The sequence below is a fragment of the Octopus sinensis genome, linkage group LG27, assembly GCF_006345805.1.
Source record: "Octopus sinensis linkage group LG27, ASM634580v1, whole genome shotgun sequence".
Taxonomy (NCBI): Eukaryota; Metazoa; Mollusca; class Cephalopoda; order Octopoda; family Octopodidae; genus Octopus; species Octopus sinensis.
Genome location: NC_043023.1, coordinates 4,038,990 through 4,054,738, shown reverse-complemented (window position 1 = coordinate 4,054,738; position 15,749 = coordinate 4,038,990). Strand labels below are relative to the sequence as shown.

Here is a 15,749-nt window from a genome sequence, read left to right as displayed (position 1 = left end):
AGTACAGGACACCAAAAGGTCGTTGAACACAATGAGAAACGAAAACATAGACACAAACCCAAGGAACTGGACATTTTTTTAAACAACAAAAAAATAGAGTACAGGACAAATAACACAAGGAAAATCCCCTTCTTCAGTCGCCATGATTTCATCTAATAATAATAAAAGGGTAAAATTAATTGATTAATTAATAATTAATAATTTTACCAAGTAGTTCGGTATGTTGAAAGAAACTTTTTAGATAAAATCATACAAATATTCTATAATTATAAACATAATTATAATTAGGGATCAGCTAATTGCTTCAACACGCACCGAATTTGGAAACAGGAATTAAAATGCTTTTTCTGCTACCATATTTCTAAATTCTGCTACCTGTTTCTAAATTCGGTGCATGGTGAAGTAATTAGCTGACCCCTGATTATAATTATGTTTATAATTGTAGAATGGGGGGGGGGTGCCTGGTGTTTGCAACATGGCTGCAGTCTTCTTCATCAGCTTTATCTTGTATCCAAGAATTTCTTTTGTTCTTTGCTGAATGCTTCCTTTATGGTGATGCCATTGATGACACTGTAGACCAATTCCTACATAGAAGAGTCGATGGCATTGACTGCATAGGAGTGTAGGTTGAGGACGAGCCTTTCTCTCCTATCGTTTGGTTTCTTCCTTTTCTTTTCTGGTGGCCCCCAAGTTTTTAGTCCCAATGGTGATGGAACCCTGCCACTTGGTATGCCTCAGGTTAGTGTTTCAAGCAATTTGAGCTCAATTCCAGTGGCTTTCAGTGTTGCTTTGAGTTGGTCCCTGTATCTTCGAAGAGGGCAACCCCATGGACTTTTCCCTGAAGCAAACTCACTGAATAAGACTTGGCAGTCTACTTAACTCTGTCAGCCTGTAATGACATGCATAAGATCTGGTCATCAAATCTAAGTAGAGACTTCAAACTTGAAATCTTCAAAGCCGCAGTCAAACCAATTCTACTATATGGCTCAGAAACCTGGACGTTATCAAAGAAGCTTGAGAGGCGGTTGGATGGAACCTACACTCGCCTCCTTATGAAAGCTCAAAATCTCTCGTGGAAGCGTCATCCAACCAAAATGCAAATATATGGGAAACTACCACCTGTGTCATCTCTTGTGAAAGGTAGGAGAGTCCAGTTTGCTGGACATTGTTGTAGAGCTGAAAACGAGGTAATTTCTACTCTTCTCCTCTGGAAGCCATCTGCTTGTGATACCAGAGGGCGCACACTCTCCTACCCTGATGTAATCTCCAGGGATACAGGCATCCAACAACAGGGCCTCCGTAATGCCATGATGGACCGTGAAGTCTGGCATAGCATGGTAAATTCCATTGTCTCAACCACAGTCGAACAATGATGATGATGATGAAGGTCAAGCACATCATATTCAGCTGAAAAGCAGTCCACCAGGAACTACAAGTCTTCATCAGTGCAGGTTATGAGATTGCAATCATGAGCATGAAGGAGATTACATATGATCACCATGAAAATTGCCAAGAAGGCTGAGGGTATCTTGGCATCACTCACAATGTCCTTTGTGAGCTGCTCTCCGGCTATCTATCTGCGGCTTTATATAGCTATGGTGCGACCTCACCTGGAATTTGCATCACCGGTCTGGAACCCCTATCTTGCCCAGGATATTAATCGTTTGGAAGCCGTTCAGCGACGTGCAACCTCCATCAGGCATTTGCCATATTCTGAACATCTTACTTCCCTGGGCATGGACACATTGAAACTCCGACATCTGGCAGCTGACTTGGCATCTTACAAACCATCTTACAAACAATAAATCTGAGCACCTTTTATTAACCATCTTACAAACAATAACTCTGAGCACCTTTTCAAACTCCACCCATTTAACAACACCCGTGGACATGTTTACAAAGTCAGAAAACAGCACAGCTCCCATGACTTTCGGAAACATTTTTTCACGCTAAGTGTTGCTGAAGTATGGAACAAACTGCCGGCATCAGTTGTTATTTGTCAGAGCACTGCATCCTTCAAAACTTCAATGCTTCCTGAGATTCGCCAACACTACACCTGATTTTCTCCCCTCCATTCACACACAAGCATGTATCTGACGCATACACTGTTCACTTCCCAGACATTTGTACATTACTGCATATGCTTTATACGCACTTTTGACAAGTTTTGGTGCACCTGAGCACAGTATACAATCTGGGCGGCAAGCTGGTAGAAACGTTAGCACAGTGGGCAGAATGCATAGCCGTATTTTGTCTGCCGTTACATTCTGGGTTCAAATTCCGCCGAGGTCAACTTTGCCTTTCATCCTTTCAGGGTCAATAAATTAAGTTCCAGTTATGCACTGGGGTCGATGTAATCGACTTAATCCGTTTGTCTGTCCTTGTTTGTCCCCTCTATGTTTAGCCCCTTGTGGGTAGTAAAGAAATAGGTATTTCGTCTGCCGCTACATTCTGAGTTCAAATTCCATCGAAGTTGACTTTGCCTTTCATCCTTTCGGGGTCAATAAATTAAGTGCCAGTTACGCACTGGGGTCGATATAATCGACTTAATCCCTTTGTTTGTCCTCTCTGTGTTTAGCCCCTTGTGGGTAGTAAAGAAATAGGTATTTCGTCTGCCGCTACGTTCTGAGTTCAAATTCCGCTGATGTCGACTTTGCCTTTCACCCTTTCAGGGTCAATGCATTAAGTACCAGTTACTCACTGGGGTCAATATAATCGGCTTAATCTGTTTGTCTGTCCTTGTTTGTCTCCTCTGTGTTTAGCCCCTTGTGGGTAGTAAAGAAATAGGTATACAATAATTTCATTATTATTATTATTATTATTAAAATGTTTGAAACTGCAGTAAAATGATGGATGGATGCTGAAAAGCATTCCTGTTGTCTGGTAATGGATGTCAATACCAGCATCCCTGTGCACAAAGGCTTGCGAGATATCAATCATCATCATCATCATCATTTAGCGTCTGCTTTCCATGCTAGCATGGGTTGGACGGTAGAACTGGGGTCTGGGAAGCCATGGAGGCTGCACCAGGCCCAGTCTGATCTGGCAGTGTTTCTACAGCTGGATGCCCTTCCTAACGCCAACCACTCCGTGAGTGTAGAGAGTGCTTTTTACGTACTACCGGCACAGGTGCCAGACAAAGCTGGCAAACGGCCACGATCGGATGGTGCTTTTTACATGCCACCGGCACAGAGACCAGACGAAAGCTGGCAACAGCCACAAATCGGATGGTGCTTTTTACATGCCACAGGCACGGAGGCCAGTCAGGGCGGTGCTGGCTACGGCCACGTTCGGATGGCTCTCTCATGTGCCACCAGCACTGGTATCACAGCTACAAATTCCATTGATGTTGATCGAATACGATTTTGATTTTCACTTGCCTCGACAGGTCTTCACAAGTGGAGCTTTGTGTCCCAAGAAGGAAAGGAATGTATAAGTGAACTGGCTACATCCCAGGTAGAGGCCACAGGATTATGGCCTCACTTGTCCTGCCGGGTGTTTTCACACACAGCAATAGTTAAGAATATAGTTAAGTTGACTGCGGCCATGCTGGAGCACTGCCTGTAGTCGAGCAACTCGACCCCGGAACTTATTCTTTGTAAGCCCAGTACTTATTCTATCGGTCTCTTTTTGCCGAACCGCTAAGTGACGGGGACGTAAACATACCAGCATCGGGTGTCAAGCAATGCTAGGGGGACAAACACAGACACACAAACACACACACACACACATATATATACATATATACGACAGGCTTCTTTCAGTTTCCGTCTACCAAATCCACTCACAAGGCATTGGTCGGCCCAGGGCTATAGCAGAAGACACTTGCCCAAGATGCCACGCAGTGGGACTGAACCCGGAACCACGTGGTTGGTTAGCAAGCTACTTACCACACAGCCACTCCTGTGCCTATGTTAACATCAGATTCAACTAAGATTCAACTAAGATGGGTTGTAGTAGTTTGCTGTTGACACACACCCGTGTTTTCATGCTATCAGGATGAAATCGAATGAGCCCTGTGGACTTTCCGGGGTACACCAGCTTCGGAAGGCATCCCAAAGAATTAGATTGTGAGTGGGGTCAAAGACCTTGGTAAGATCAATGAAATACTGGGGCAGATCAAGTTTATGTTCTCTACACTTCTCATATCAACCGTGTGTGTGTGCGCGTGTGTGTGTTGTGTGTGCGTGTATTGTGTTATGTGTGTGTGTGTTGTGTGTGTGTGCGCGTGTGTGTGTTGTGTGTGCGTGTATTGTGTTATGTGTGTGTGTGTGTGTATGTGTTGTGTGTGTTCTGTGTGTGCGCGCGTGTGTATGTGTATTGTGTGTGTGTTTTGTGTATTGTGTGTGTGTTGTACGTGCGTGTGTGTGCTGTGTGAGTGTGCGTGTTGTGTGTTTGTGTGTATGTGTTTTGTGTTTGTTGTATGTGTGTGTAGTGTGTGTTAATGTCCGATAAATATCCCAACTGCCTCCAATATATAAATTTTCCAAAAAGAAACAAAACAGGCAAAAGTAATTTTCAAGGGAGATAAATCTGTCTAAATAGTTATGAGTTATTTCCCTTACATTCATTTACCGAATCGGATGGCGTGAAAGATATATATGGTGTTTGGATTAAATTTGACAGATAATTTGTCTCCTTTCTATAGGAATAACTTGACGTATTAGTGAATAGTCAACAGCGTTGGAGAGCATAAAGATTAAAGTTGTAGCTGAGAAAAAATATCGGACATAGAGGACTGGAAGCCATCTGAATATTGGAAAAAAGTTACCTGTGTCACTATGTTTGACGCTGGATATCAAAATGCTGATATCATGACTGAAAGCTCTGTAACCAATGTAAAGCAATGATTCTCAACCAGTTTTTGCCTATGGATTCTTCGACTCCTGTTTTCTTCTCGACTAGAATTTTATAGCCATTCGATGTGTATAAAAAAATCCGGATCTTTTTGGTTTGACCGGCAGTCTTTTAAAATAATTTCTAGGTAACTAAAAAATTTTAAACTTTGTATACTGGTAGAATGTGTTTATAAAACACCTTTTTCTCTTGGCTTTATTCAGAAAATTATATAGATTTTAAGATATTTGTTGGGTTTTTTTCTTCAATTTCTGCAATTTCAACCAATCAATGACGTCTATTGAGGTGAAAAAAAAACATTCTGTACCGTATGAATATGTCCCTTGTTTAAGAAACAGATTGGGCTTTTTTACATTTCTGAAGAAAAAAAGATACCATTCCCCCACCCCTAACCCTAACTCTAACTCTAAAACAGATTGAAATGCAATAGATCGATACCAGGGTCATAATTATGGGTGACAATTTCATATGACACCGCTATAAAAAACTGCCGTTCAAACCGAAAAGATCAAAAAATCCTATAATATTTTTGTAATTAAACATTATTAGAAAGTGTATAAAAAATTCATCATCAACATCATCATCATCGTTTAACGTCCGTTTTCCATGCTAGCATGGGTTGGACAGTTTAACTGGGGTCTGGGAAGCCAGGAGGCTGCACCAGGCTCCAATCTGATCTGGCAGTGTTTCTACAGCTGGATACCCTTCCTAACGCCAACCACTATGAGAGCGTAGTGGGTGATTTTTACATGCCACCGTCACAGGTGCCAGGAGAGGCTAGCAACGGCCACGATCAGTTGGTGCTTTTTACGTGCCACTGGCACAGAAGCCAGTCGAAGCGGCGCTGACATCGGCCATGTTCGGATGGTGCTTTTTGCGTGCCACCGATCACAGCTACAATTTCCATTTGATTTTTATTTGATGTTGATGTAATTGACTCAATAGGTCTCCTCAAGCACAGCAGGTCACCCTACGATCCAAGGTGAGCACAGCAGGCCGTTCTGCGATCCAAGGTACATTGGATGGGCTGGGCCTGCTATGTGAAGCTGGTGCAGGAAACAGCCATGTTTATTTGTCGGGTCTTCGTAGTCACAGCATATCTCCAGTGGTCTCTGGAAGTGTATAAAAAATTGTTAAAAATATTTTGTGTATTGTAGAAGTATAATAAATTTTAACAACAGAACCTTATGCGGATCCCTAAGGGTCGTGTGGGCCCCAGTTGAGAACCACTGTTGTAAAGGTTATAAGACACAACATGGACAGCTACAACAAAGAATATGAAGCCATAGTCAGCTGGAAGCGACAAAACAGGTATTCTGGCAGCATCCTCACTCTGGAATTCATCCAAGAACTGCTGAAGAAGGTGGTGGAAAATCAGAACAAGGGAATCTGGGCTTCGGTGAGAGAGATGGGTGTTGGAATTGCCACTATGAAGCTGGCCCTGAATGAGAACATTCACCATAATTCATACAAGAGGCGCAAGGAATAAATTCTGACAGCCAGGCCCAAAGAGAACCAAGCACTTGACAACTTCACTAGTTCAAGTTTCTTATTTCTTTACTACCGACAAGGGGCTAAACACAGAGGGGACAAACAAGGACGGACAAACGGATTAAGTCGATTATATCGACCCCGATGCACAACTGGTACTTATTTAATCGACCCCGAAAAGATGAAAGGCAAAGTCGGCCTCGACGGAATTTGAACTCAGAATGTAGTGGCAGACGAAATACCTATTTCTTTACTACCCACAAGGGGCTAAACACAGAGGGGACAAACAAGAACGGACAAACGCACTTCATAACTCTATTTTTTTTTTTTCTCTTTTGGTAATTCGTATTTAGAAAGTTGATCCTCGGTTGATCCTGTGTTTGTGTGTCTGTTTGTCTCCCCCAACATCGCCTGACAACCGATGCTGGTCTGTTTATGTCCTCGTAACTTAGCGGTTCGGCAAAAGAGACCGATAGAATAAGTACTGGGCTTACAAAGAGTAAGTCCTGGGGTTGATTTGCTCGACTAAAGGCGGTGCTCCAGCATGGCCACAGTCAAATGCCTGAAACAAGTAAAAGAGTAAAAGAGAAAAGCGACCGATAAGTACTAGGCTTACAAAGAGTAAGTCCTGGGGTTCATTTGCTCGACTAAAGGCGGTGCTCCAGCATGGCCACAGTCAAAATTACTGAAACAAGTAAAAGAGTAAAAGAGTAAACGTAAAAACAAACATAAAAGTTTGTGTGCGCGCGCAGGAAGAGAGGCGTAGAGAAAGTAAGACTAATTTTTCCTCGCATGGAATGTCTCACTGAAATAAACTTTTTCGATCAATATGATTTTACGAACGTCAACTAGGAAGTTCCCTCAGCGTGCACGTCTCAGCGCACCTACGCAAAATTCCAATAAAAACGAGCACCTTGGCGGAAATAAGTGCACCGGTGTCATAATTACATCGACACCGTTCCATCCAAAACAAGATGTCAAGCATATGTTCTTATAATTGAGGTAATTATTTTCCTTTTAATCACTTTGTCGCAGCTTTAATGCAGTTTAGCTTTATGAATTAACGTCACCTTTACGTAAATATGTTTATCGTATTCTTATAGACACGCACTTACACGTGTGTGGGATGTGTCTATTCTTTAGCTGTTTAATTGCTTCAGTTAAAGGGTCATAGGATTGAGACCATTCTGGGCCCTCGTGGGCCCTCGCCTTGGCGAATTTAGATGATAAGATCACCCCACGGTACTTGTTTTTAAGTGTGGAATTTATATATATATATATATATGTGTGTGTGTGTGTATATACTGTATATATGTGTGAGCATACAGCATACCTATTTGTTTATTGCCCACAAGGGGCTAAACATAGAGGGGAGAAACAAGGACAGACATAGGTATTAAGGCGATTACATCGACCCCAGTGCGTAACTGGTACTTAATTTATCGACCCCGAAAGGATGAAAGGTAAAGTCGACCTCGGCGGAATTTGAACTCAGAACGTAGCGCCAGATGAAATACCTATTTCTTTATTACCCACAAGGGGCTAAACATAGAGGGGACAAATAAGGACAGACAAACGGATTAAGTCGATTAGAACGACCCCAGTGCGTAACTGGTACTTATTTAATCGACCCCGAAAGGATGAAAGGTAAAGTCGACCTCGGCAGAATTTGAACTCGGAACGTAGTGGCAGACGAAATACCTATTTCTTTATTACCCACAAGGGGCTAAACATAGAGGGGACAAACAAGGACAGACACATGGATTAAGTCGATTAGAACGACCCCAGTGCGTAACTGGTACTTAATTTATCGACCCCGAAAGGATGAAAGGCAAAGTCGACCTCGGCAGAATTTGAACTCGGAACGTAGTGGCAGACGAAATACCTATTTCTTTATTACCCACAAGGGGCTAAACATAGAGGGGACAAACAAGGACAGACATAGGTATTATGTCGATTACATCGACCCCAGTGCGTAACTGGTACTTAATTTATCGACCCCGAAAGGATGAAAGGCAAAGTCGACCTCGGCGGAATTTGAACTCAGAACGTAACAGCAGACGAAATACCGCAAAGCATTTCTCCCGGCGTGCTAACGTGTCTGCCAGCACGCCGCCCTCTGTGCACACAGCATACCGCCAAAGGTGTGCCTCATAATTATCAAAATGCGCAAATATTTTGACAATAATTTTTCTAAACAAAGTAAATAACACAAAAACACAAAGGATCGACTAGTCACTACTAGCTTGCGCGAGTGCGCGCACCGGGACCACTCTTCTAATGTAGTACTAAAAAATTATTTATTTTGTGTTTTATTTACTTTGCTACGTAATCGTTGTAGGATCGACTAGTCACGACTAGCTAGCGCGGATGCGCGACTATGCGAGTGTGCGCAACGGGACCACTCTTCTTATGTAGTACCTGGCTTATAAACACCTTCCACGCTGCAATATGTGTCAGTATATATGTGTACGAGGCTATAAAATATATATTTTCATCTTCAATTCAAATTTAATCGTAATCTACACATTTCTGAAATTGATTTATAGAAAATTTCGGTTCACATGGCGATGTAAACGGAACCCTTCCCCCAACTTTAATTTTTCTTTTTTTAAGGAATCCCTCGTCTTAGGCTATGAAGATTCCGATTTTGATTTAAAAAAAAAAAAAAATTTCAAAACTCGCAACTTCAAACTTTAAATTCCTCCCCTCCTCCCCCACTTCTTCATTTTTTAAACTTTTTCTGGAATTTCCTCTTTTTTATATTTTTGCTAAATATGTACAAAAATACGGAGATTCTCTCTCTTTCTTTTACTTGTTTCAGTCATTTGACTGCGGCCATGCTGGAGCACCGCCTTTTAAACGAGCAACTTGACCCCGGGACTTATTGTAAGCCCAGTACTTATTCTATCGGTCTCTTTTACCGAACCGCTAAGTGACGGGGACGTAAACACACCAGCATCAGTTGTCAAGCAATGCTAGAGGGACAAACACATACACACACACATATATATATACATATATACGACGGGCTTCTTTTCAGTTTCCGTCTACCAAATCCACTCACATGGCCTTGGTTGGCCTGAGGCTATAGTAAAAGACACTTGCCCAAGGTGCCACACAGTGGGACTGAACCCGGAACCATGTGGTTGGTTAGCAAGCTACTTACCACACAGCCACTCCATTAATTTTTTTTTTTTTTTTTTTTGCGAAATATGTACAAAAATACGAAGATTATGATTCTGAAAAAAAAATTGTTTGTAAAATTTCAATTTTTCAAAAAAATAAATAAATAAATTACCCCAACCCCCTCCCGATTCTACGGCCTTGGTCTTCAAGCAGGCTATTCACATGCTAGAAATAACAGCCAAATCTCACAAAACTGCTATGACATAATAAAAAAAAATATGTAATCAATCTACTCAGCTTTCTGCAAAGATTTCTTTCGGAGTAATTTCCTGCAGTAATATGACAAAGTGAAATTAAAGTGTTCATTTGAGGAAATATTGAAGCAGCTTGCTCCAGAGAAAATAATGGATTTTTTTAAAAAACAAACGGCATTATTGCCACAAGTAAAACGTGTGTTTGCACACAGGATATGAATGGACATACTCTTTTACTTGTTTCAGTCATTTGACTGCGGCCATGCTGCAGCACCGCCTTTAATCGAGCAAATCGACCCCGGGACTTATTCTTTTGTAAGCCCAGTACTTATTCTATCGCTCTCTTTTTGCCGAACCGCTAAGTGATGGGGACGTAAACACACCAGCATACACACACGCATATATATATATATATACATATATACGACGGGCTTCTTTCAGTTTCCGTCTACCAATTCCACTCATAAGGCTTTGGTCGGCCCGAGGCTATAGTAGAAGACACGCAGTGGGACTGAACCCGGAACCATGTGGTTGGTAAACAAGCTACTTACCACACAGCCACTCCTGTTAATTTCACTTTTTTGAAATTTTGAAGTTGCCATTTTTTGAAAATTATTTACAAAAAATAAAAATTAAAGGGACGAAGGGTTTCATTTACATCTCCACCATGCAAGCCAAAATTTCATCAACAGCAAACCCCTTTATTTCTCTCCCTTTTTTCTCTTTTTCAGCTACCATGTATTCTTGTGTTCCTTAATTAAAAACCAGTTTAAATTTCTCGACCATTTTCCCCCCTTTCTTCAGGTAAGTACTTCCTGCTTTGTATGCTCCCTGTTACCTTGAGTTATTAAACAGTTACCCTGTCTTAAATGGAGATTTATTTACCAGAAAACTCCCAGAATTTGTAAGGAAATATTTCTGTATCATCCATAACATTATCAATCCACCCCAGGACTTATTCTTTGTAAGCCTAGTACTTATTCTATTGGTTTCTTTTGCTGAACCACTAAGTTACAGGAACGTAAAAACACACCAGCATCAGTTGTCAAGCGATGTTGTGGGGACAAACATACACACACACAACAGACACAAACATATACATTCACATACATATATACGATGAAGATCAAGGGAGACCTGGACCCATCAGATGCAACTGTGGTCCACACCACAAGTGAAGTTGGCTTGTATGCAGTTTAAAAATCCTGCGAATTGACAATTTCAAAATATCAAGAGCTTTTGCAGTTTTCCTTGCATTCCTGCAGAGATTTCGGTTCATTCACTTCTTCATAGCTTCAACAGTTTGTTTAGTATGAATCAGTCATTTCCTACCAGGAATTGGCTTGCCAGAGGTAGTAGTGGACTCCATATATTGTTTCCACGTAGCACCATTCGAGCGTGGTTGAGGCCAGTGCTGCCTCACTGGCTCCTGTGCCATTGGCATGTAAAAAGCGCCATTCAAGCATGGCCGATGCCAGTGCCGCCTGACTGGCATGTAAAAAGCACCCACTACACTCTCGGAGTGGTTGGCATCAGGAAGGGCATCCAGCTGTAGAAACACTGCCAGATCAGATTGGATGTGTTGGCAAAAGAGACAGATAGAATCAGTACAAGGCTTAACCTTTTAGTATTTAAACCGGCCATATCCGGCCAAAATAGTTAATCTGTTTTATGTTCAAACTGACCAGATCCAGGCTCTCACACCTACCCTACAATGCTATTCTACATTAAGTAATTACACCATCAAGATCTTGAAGATATGAGATAATGCATGATTAATTCAAATCAATGGGAATCAATAAGCATTATGTTTGATTGAATAATCTGAACACTAAAGGGTTAAGACATAAGTCCTGGGAGTCGATTTGTTCAACTAAAACCCTTTAAGTCGGTGCTCCAGCATGGCCACAGTCAAGTAACTGAAACAAGTCAAACCGTCCAACACATGTCAGCACGGAAAACGGACGTTAAACAACGATGATAATGACTTGACTGTTTTGTTACGTCCTTGTTACTCACTTCAACAGTTTTCTAAGCGACAGTCTGGTCATGTTTTGCTCTCATTGCCATGTTTATTTACAAACCTGTTACAGACAAATGAAAATATATATACATAGGTGCAGGAGTGGTTATGTGGTAAGTAGTTTGCTTACCAACCACGTGGTTCCGGGTTCAGTCCCACTGCATGGCATCTTGGGCAAGTGTCTTCTGCTATATCCTCGGGCTGACCAATGCCTTGTGAGTGGATTTGGTAGACGGAAACTGAAAGAAGCCTGTCGTATATATGTATATATATATATATATGTGTGTGTGTGTGTTTGTGTGTCTGTGTTGGTCCCACTAGCATTGCTTGACAACCGATGCTGGTGTGTTTATGTCCCCATTACTTCGCGGTTCGGCAAAAGAGACCGATAGAATAAGTACTAGGCTTACAAAGAATAAGTCCCGGGGTCGATTTGCTCTACTAAAGGCGGTGCTCCAGCATGGCCGCAGTCAAATAAAAGGTAAAAGAAAGATATACAAAACACACATGCAAATAGTTATGTAAAATGTAGATAATATTACCTTAACTGATATTCTTTAGGAAGAGTTTTAAACATAGGTAAATCTCATTATTTACATTTGACAGATATTTGTCCTCATCTTGTTTGTTGTTAACACAACGTTTTGGCTGATATACCCTCCAGCCTTCATCAGGTGTCTTGGGGGAAATTTCGAACCTGGGGGTTCTCATTCCTAAGGTATGGCGTAGTGGTTATTCAATTTTTCACCCTTATTATTTTAAATTTATACATACATATATATATATATATAAATTTAAAATAATAAGGGTGAACAATTGAATATTAATTTGGTTAATATCAAATCTTGCTCGCTTACGTTCTGGCATTTGCTAAATTTTTCTTGAGAACAATCCTTTCTTAGTGGTAAGACCATAGCGGATCTACTTCTAGCATAAGGGTTGTCCACCTCTTATATGTATGTAATATATATATATATATAAGGCGCAGGAGTGGCTATGTGGTAAGTAGCTTGCTTACCAACCACATGGTTCTGGGTTCAGTCCCACTGCGTGGCATCTTGGGCAAGTGTCTTCTGCTATAGCCCCGGGCCAACCAATGCCTTGTGAGTGGATTTGGTAGACGGAAACTGAAAGAAGCTTGTCGTATATATGTATATGTATGTTTGTGTGTCTGTGTTTGTCCTCCTAGCATTGCTTGACAACCGATGCTGGTGTGTTTACGTCCCCGTCACTTAGCGGTTCGGCAAAAGAGACCGATAGAATAAGTACTGGGCTTACAAGAGAATACGTCCCGGGGTCGATTTACTCAACTAAAGGTGGTGCTCCAGCATGGCCGCAGTCATATGACTGAAACAAGTAAAAGAGTATATATATATATATATATATATATAGATATTTATATATATATATAACAGGCTTCTTTCAGTTTCTTTTTTCTTTACTGCCCACAAGGGGCTACGCACAGAGGGGACAAAACAAGGACAGGCAAATGGCTGAAAGAAGTAAAAGAGTAAAAGAAAAGATATATGTGTGTGTGTGGAGGATGGATGGCCCAAGGTGGGATCTAAAACCCCTGTAACCACACATTTAGAAAGTTCTTAACTACACATACATCTGACGTTCTACTAAATTTCCTTATTCCATGTCTGTCATCTTTTTTGCTGTCTTTTGTTAAAGGTGTCCCAAAGTGAAGTGACAGACCAACCTTAGTTCAACAGGATGAAGACCAATGAACAGCCAGGTTACAGACGCCTGGAACAGAGCAACATGGGCGATGAGCTGAAAGATTCCAACAAGGAGGAGGATATTCGAGCGAAACTTTGCAAAAGGAGTTTCTCATCTACGATCTCCAACGTCGTCATCAACATCATCCTCGCTCTCATGTTTGCGGCTCTGATCTTGTCTTTTTTACCAATGGTGTTGTGAGATGGGAATAAATATTTGGGGGTGACAAACAGTGCTACAGGGACTGAATAAATTATGAGGGCAAAAATACATGTTTTTTTCTCTTTTTGTTTGTAATTTATGGGTTTAAAAATTTTTTTTTCTCTCTCGTTAGAGCGTAATTACCTTGAGAGAAAAGTTGGACCTAAGAAGCATCAGAGACGACTGCGCTGGTATGGTCATGTAGCGAGAATGGATGAGGATAGCTGTGTAAAAAAAAGTTCCACACCCTAGCAATTTAGGGAATCTGTGGAAGAGGTAGACCCAGGAAGACCTGGGATGAAGTGGTGAAGCACAACCTTTGAACTTTAGGCCTCACCAAGGAAATGACTAGTGACCGAGACCTTTGGAAATATGCTGTGCTTGAGAAGACGCTGCAAGCGAAGTGAGACCCATAACCCATGGCCTATGCCAGGAGCATAAACAGCCCACTTGCGCGTACCTTTCCCTTCTTTGGACACTAAAATCTACTTGCGAAGACCTGTTGAGGCAAGTGAAATTCAATGATGGGCACGAGCACCATACAAGCGTGATCGTTGACAGAGTGGCTAACCGGCTTCCGTACCAGTGGCACATAAGACACCATTCGAGTGTGATCGTTGCCAGTTTCACCTTACAGGCCCCGTGCTAGTAGGGTGCCAAGAGCCCATCTGAGTGTGATCATTGCCAGAGCGGATAACTGGCTTCCATGGACAATGGGCATTAAATGATGATGGTGATGGTATGTCACTATCATCATCATCATCACCACTTAACACCCATTGTCCATGCTGGCATGGATTGGACAGTTTGACCAGGGCTGGAAGGCTGCACCAGACTCCAAATTGATTTAGTATGGGTTCTACAGTTGGATGCCCTTCCTAACATCAACCACTCTATATATACAAGCAGCTAAGCCTGGTTTCACTTGGTCAGTTTGATTAAAGGTGGTTGTAAAACCTGCTCTGTGTAAGCATTCGACTTGTTTGGGCATACTTACATTAAAAAACAATTTTAGAATGGCTTTTTTCTCTCAAAACACTAAAAATAAGTGACCAAAAGGAAAAAAATAACCAAGATTGAACCAAATCAAAAAATAAACCCAAATACTAAGAGAAAAAAGATGAACCAGCTCACTTCTATTGCACTTGCACACACAAATACACACACCACCTTTTACATACACACACATATATTCACACAGTTGAAATGCTGTTTGATTTAATATTTTCAGCATACAATTTTCATCATCCCACTACCAAGTATGACATCACCCCTTCCTTCCTTATTAATCTATCACCCTTTCCTTTCTCATTCATAAACACAAGAGTATTATTATAGTAGATTATCTCGGTAACCACGAGAGCTATGGAAAATACAAAACCCAGCATCACCATCGGATCATTCTACACATCTTCGTAATTTTGTGCATAATTCCACTCAGCCATTTGACCGTGAATCCCAAGACAAGAAAGAATCGCCCATGTCAAATTTATATATATATATATATATATATATATATATTGGTAAAAATGGTAAGATAACAAAAGAAAGAAAGAGACCTCAATATTATGTAAATAGAGGGAATTTATCTGTAAAATAATATGTTACAATTACTCAATACTCATTATTTTATAGATATATATATATATACTCTTTACTCTTTTTCTTGTTTCAGTCATTTGACTGCGGCCATGCTGGAGCACCGCCTTTAGTCGAGCAAATCGACCCCGGGTCTTATTCTTTGTAAGCCCAGTACTTATTCTATCGGTCTCTTTTGCCGAACCGGTGTCATACTGATGGCACCTGTGCCAGTGGAACGTAACAGCACCTATTACACTCTCAGAGTGCTTGGCATTAGGAAGGGCATCCAACCATAGCAAACCATGCCAAATTAGACTGGATCCTAGCGCAGCCTTCCAGTGTGTCAGCATGGACAGTGGACATTAAATGATGATATATCTCTATCATCTTGCTTTCCAATCACATGGTTCTGGGTTCAATCCCACTGCATGGCACCTTGGGCAATAAATAGTCTTCTACTTATAGCCCCAGGCTGACCAAAGTCTTGT

At 41.3% G+C, this 15,749-nt stretch overlaps 1 long non-coding RNA gene across 1 annotated transcript; it reads left to right on the top strand.

The window, feature by feature from the left end:
• The first annotated feature begins 7,173 nt into the window (after positions 1-7,173).
• On the top strand, positions 7,174-13,749 carry LOC115225420. Its single transcript, XR_003882933.2, has 3 exons — positions 7,174-7,350; positions 10,463-10,535; positions 13,432-13,749. It is a non-coding gene; the product is annotated as an uncharacterized LOC115225420 (long non-coding RNA).
• The last annotated feature ends 2,000 nt before the right edge of the window (positions 13,750-15,749 follow it).